This window comes from Carya illinoinensis, chromosome 11 (assembly GCF_018687715.1).
Source record: "Carya illinoinensis cultivar Pawnee chromosome 11, C.illinoinensisPawnee_v1, whole genome shotgun sequence".
In the NCBI taxonomy this organism is placed as follows: domain Eukaryota; kingdom Viridiplantae; phylum Streptophyta; class Magnoliopsida; order Fagales; family Juglandaceae; genus Carya; species Carya illinoinensis.
Window position 1 is genome coordinate 37,510,664 of NC_056762.1, and position 6,308 is coordinate 37,516,971.

Consider the following 6,308-nt stretch of genomic DNA (forward strand, 5'->3'; position numbering starts at 1 on the left):
GTTTGATTTTTTTGAAAAAGTGAATGATGTTGTCTTTGACAATTGAAAAAGAAGAACCTTTTATTTGAATTTTTTTGAAAAAAATGAATGATGTTGTCTTTGACATGTGAATCTTTTTAAATTTGAATATGAAGTCTCATATGCCTATAAATAGATCATTTGAGAGCTTCACATTTACAACACCAAGAGCATACAACATTCATTCAAAGCTTTCATTCTCTCTTCTCTAAGCATTGAGCCAGGTTTTCCAAGAAAGATTCAGGTAAAAATGACACTTTAATTTGTTATAAATGCAATAAACCTGGTCATATCAAACCAAATTGTCCTCTGCTAAAGAAAGATCGAAACAAGGACAAGAAAGCAATGAAAGCTACATGAGATGATGATTCAAGTAGTTCAGATAGCGAAGCAAGCAATGGAGAATCAGCAAATCTTTGTCTTATGGCTAAAGATGACATTGAGGTATGCATGAAGTCTTCCACAAGCAAAAACAAATGGTTTTTAGATAGTGGATGTTCAAGACACATGACGGGAGACAAGACTAAGTTCTTTGATCTTAGATCTAAAGAAGAAAGACATGTGACATTTGGAGACAATTCGAAAGAGAAGATCGTGGGAATAGGTAAAATTGGTAATGAATCTTCTCTTATAATGGAAGATGTTCTACTTGTTGAAGGTCTAAAACATAATCTTTTGAGCATAAGTCAATTATGTGATAAAGGATTTACAGTTACTTTCAAAATGGATAAGTGCATTATTTTGAATGATCATGATTGTAATATTTGTTTTATTGCTTTTAGAAACAATAATGTTTATACAATTGATTTTGAAGAAATTATCTCACAAGATGCTATTTGCTTTTCAGCTCAAAATGAAACTAGTTGGTTATGGCATAGAAGATTAGGTCATGCCAACATGGAACTTATTTCCAAACTTTCAAAAAATGATCTTGTGAGAGGTTTACCAAAAACATATTTTCTTAAAGACAAAATTTGTGATGCATGTCAATTTGGTAAACAAACAAAAACTTCTTTTAAAACTAAGAAACATATTTCCACTACTAGACCATTGCAACTGATACACATGGATCTTTTTGGACCAAATAGAGTTGCAAGTCTAGGAGGAAAATATTATGCATTTGTTATTATTGATGATTTCTCTAGATATACTTGGGTCATCTTTCTTGCTCATAAAGATGAGGCACATAATGCCTTTACCAAGTTATGCAAGAGAATTCAAAATGAAAATGGCTATACTATTTCAAGTATCCGAAGTGCTAGGGGAAAAGAGTTTGTTAATAAAAATATTGAAACATTTTGTGATGAAAACGGTTTTGTGCATAATTTTTCTACTCCTCGAACTCCTCAACAAAATGGGGTAGTAGAGAGGAAAAATATATTTCTTCAAGAGATGGCAAGAACAATGTTCAATGAGAACAACTTGCCTAGTTATTTTTGGGACGAAGCGGTAAGTACTGCATGTTATCTAATAAATAGAGTTATGCTAAGGTCTAAGTTAGATAAAACCCCCTATGAGCTTTGGAATGAGAAAAAGCCCAACATTGGTTACTTTCATGTATTTGGATGCAAATGTTTTATTTTGAATGACAGGGATAATTTAGGCAAATTTGATGCAAAATCTGATGAATGTATCTTTCTCGGGTATTCTACTAATAGTAAAGCTTATAGAGTATTCAATAAAAAGACTTTGACTGTACAAGAATCTATGCATGTAGTATTTGATTAATCTAATTCTTCACTCTCCAAGAAATCTATTGATGAAGAAACATGAGGTATAAATAATACGGAAAGTCTCAATCTCAACAAAGAGAAAACAATAGAGGAAGTTCAACATGGAGCCATCAGGAAAGATCATCAAAATTTAATACAAGATGCAACCAAACAGTGAAAATTTGTGAAAGATCATCCAGTGGAACAAATTTTGGGAGAACTTTCACAAGGTTTTTTGCTAAGGCTATGCATGAAGAATTTGAGATGAGCATGATGGGAGAACTTACATTCTTTCTCGGATTACAAATTAAGCAAGGAAAAAGTGGGACATTCATCAATCAATCAAAATATATTAAGGAATTACTGAATAAGTTTGGGATGGAAAATGCGAAGGAAATTGGAACACCAATGAGCTCATCAACTAAACTTGATAAAGATGAATCCGGTAAGCCAGTTGACTCGAAGATATATCGAGGTATGATTGGTAGCTTATTATATTTAACAGCCAGTAGACCAGATATTATGTTTAGTATGTGCTTATGTGCACGCTTTCAATCATCTCCAAAAGAATCACATTTAATTGCAGTTAAGCGCATTCTTAGATATCTTAGTGGTACAATTAACCTAGAGTTATGGTACCCTAAACACACATCTTTCGATCTTATCAGTTACACAGATGCAGATTATGCTAGCTGTAAAATAGATCAAAAAAGCACTAGTGGAACATGTCATTTCTTAGGTCATGCATTAGTTTCCTGGTTTAGTAAAAAATAAAATTCTGTTGCACTATCTACTGCTGAGGCAGAATATGTTGCTGCGGGTAGTTATTGTGCTCAAGTTCTCTACATGAAGCAACAACTTGAAGATTTTAAACTCAAGTATAATCACATTCCAATCAAATGTGATAATACAAGTGCTATAAATCTTTCAAAGAACCCAATACAACATTCTAGAACTAAGCATATTGAAATAAGATATCATTTTCTTCGAGATCATGTGCAGAAAGACGATATAGTACTAGAATTCACAAACACACACGATCAGTTAGCAGATATTTTCACAAAGCCTTTACCAGAAGATAGATTATGTATGATCAAAAGAGAAATAGGTATGATGCATGCTATGAATATCTCTTAAAAGATAGACGAGAATCAATAAAAATAGAGATAGATTTTTTAAATACTTTTACATAAACTTGAGATTTTTAGCCTCATGTTTGAGACGCTCATTCTCTTCATACAATATCATGTCATTCTTATCCATGGGAACCGGCAAGCAGAATGAAGAATCTAATAAAAATTTCAACTGTTTATTCTTCTGCCGAATGATTCCTTCCCTTGTGTGAGACTCTTAAACAATTCGTTGAAGTACAACAATTTGTTCTTTGAGCTTTTCAATTTCATGATTTTTGGCTTGTAGCCGCTGAGAAAAAGCAATAATAGAGGAAGAGTAGCGAGTCCCAAGACTCACCAAGTCATAAATAGCATCAGAATCTGACTTATTAGTCAGATTATTATTTTCCTGCTACAACATGGCAGCAATAGCAGCTGCAGAAAGGACAGGAGGTTGAGATGCAAAATGCCTCATGGATGGATCTAGAGAAATGTTAGAAGAATGAGCCATTGAGAAAAGAATAGAAGGCTTAAAACGAGAATGTTGAAAGAATGCAGATGAGTTATAAAGATGAGATGAAAGCTTGATGCAGATTGGATGAACTTCAGGATTGATTTTATAGAGATAGCATAAAGAATAAGACAAGCTATCATCCAAGTCAAAGAGCAATGTATTTTTTTTTCGATAGGTGAAAATGACATTTTTTGGAAACTCGGAGCCTTCAATCTCGTTTGTCAACAACATCAGACGATTTTTTCAAATCTCTAGCCGCACTTGTCGGGTCACGGACGGATGAAATTTATTTATTTATCTGCAGTGTCTACTAACGCACCGTTTTCTTCAGGTCTATTTACTTGTTGCGGATCATTTTTATTGATGCCAAAAGGGGGAGAAGTGTTAGACTAGAACATTAACATTGTTTGAATTGCTAAACTTATTATATATACTTGAAATTATATTTATACTTTTGCTTGAAAAACTAACGCATATTCTCAGGGGGAGCTTAAATATTAATACTGGTTTCAGGTTCTATCAAGTATTTGTCATCATCAAAAAGGGGGAGATTGTTGAACCCAAGATTTCAAATTTTGTGTAATTATATATTTACACATGGATTTTGATGATAACAAATGAATTCAAAGAATAAAGAAGTCTCAAACTCAAGTTGTCTACACAATAGAGTCAAGCACATCAAGGAAACAAGCATGAGCAAGAAGGGAACAAGTTCACATTAAAATTATAGAGTAATGTTGTAAATCTCTTCAAAATTTGAAATTAGGATTAATGCTCAAAATTAATATTTTATCATAAAGCATTAAAATACATTTTCCACATGTGCATGAATATTTTTGAAAATTAAATTTAAAAATTTTGAAAGATGATTGATTGTCATCTTTTGCATGTGCATGTCTTGATTAAAGGGTTGAATTTTGAAAATATTAAAGATGATTGATTGTCATCTTTCACATGTGCATGTTTTATTTGAATATTTTCAAAAGTGATTAATGCTTTTTTAGACTTATACAAAAAGTAAAAGATTAGGTTTGAATTTTTTGAAAATGAAAGTGTGCTCATTTTGTCATATGCCAAAAGTAAAAGATTAGGTTTGATTTTTTTGAAAAAGTGAATGATGTTGTCTTTGACAATTGAAAAAGAAGAACCTTTTATTTGAATTTTTTTGAAAAAAATGAATGATGTTGTCTCTGACATGTGAATCTTTTTAAATTTGAATATGAAATCTCATATGCCTATAAATAGATCATTTAAGAGCTTCACATTTACAACACCAAGAGCATACAATATTCATTCAAAACTTTCATTTTTTCTTCTCTAAGCATTGAGCCTTAATCCTTGTTCATTTTGAGAGATATAGTTTGCGCTGTATTGTTCTTATTTCACTCATTGAGGAGTGTTTTTTGATAACCTACCCACTATCAGCTCTTGTATCAGAAAAAGGGTGTATATAACCCTTGTGTGTGTAGAAAGTATTCTACACGGGGAATAGTTGAATCACCACGTGTAAGGTGATTGCAAGTGTAGAGGGTGTTCTACACGGATCCTTTGTAGCGGTGTTGTTCAAAGGTGTAATAGGTTTCTATCTCCACCTGAAGGAGATTAAATAGTGAATTTGGGAATCCTCAAGGGGTAGCTTGAGGCGAGGACGTAGGCAGTGGGGCCGAATCTCGTTAACATACTGAGTTTGCTTCTCTCTTACCCTTACTCTTTATATTTATTGTTATTTCATATTTTGTTTATATTTTATATTATATATTTGATTTATAATTGTTATTTTTTTAATACAACTCAATTTACCCCCCCTCTTGTGTTAGTCATCTGGGCAACAGACCATTTTATTATTCTTGCATCATCAATGAATATATTATCAATACATGATTGAGATTTCAACCCCTCTTCTATACATATACATATATACTTGTATATATACAAAGTAGTAAAGCTGCCTACCCTTTCGAACTCCAAAACAAACCGTTGCTCTTACCAACTGACTTAACCTATGATCTAGGTGTCATTGTGCTGCATTTACCCCTTATTAAACAACTTTTGCACCTCTACTAATTTCTAAATGGACAATAGTTGGATGCAAATCACAGATATATTTGGATCTAGGGAATATGTTAAATGAGTTAAGGAGTTCCTTACCTTGGCCTAAACTTATGCTACAAGTAAGTAAATTCGTTGCCCATGTGTCCGATATTCAAATAATTACTTCCTACTTATAAGCCAAGTAGAGAGACACTTGTTCATTAAAGGTATTAATAAGAATTACACGTCGTAGATTTTTCATGGCAAGGAATAAGATTTAATCATAAGTGATGATGATAATGATATACATAATCTTGAACAAGAGGATGACTTCGTTGATGGTGTTGATGTTCTGTTATGAGATATTCAGTCTAGGGGATTTCTTGATGTTCCCATAACCGATTCATTCCATGATGAGGGTTCGCCATCAATCGATATTGATTCATCTCGCACTTTTGACCAGCTGTTGGCTAATTCCCAGTGTCCTCTTTATGAAGGTTGTACAAAGTATTATAAACTATCATTCACTGTCAAGTTGCTGCACATTAAAACACTTGGTGGTTGGAGTATAAAGTTTTTCAACGTGCTTTTACACTTGCTAAAGTCAACTTTTCCCAATGCCCTTTTGTCAAACTCATGTAAAGAGTCACGTAAAATGGAAAGAGGGTGGACTTTTTTTCTTCTCTTGTAAGTGCATGCATGTAGTACTGTTTTATTTTCTAATATTAAACTATATATATTATACATACATATATATATAAAGATATTAATATTAATATCATAGATTATTTATATATATTGTAATCATATAGCCTTGTGAATTAAGCTTGCGGTACTTTAATTAGGCTGCAATTGTATTATTGGCTTGCTCATGCTGATTTCTTGAATTTGGGTTGACTAGGCTAATAAGCGGGCTATCCA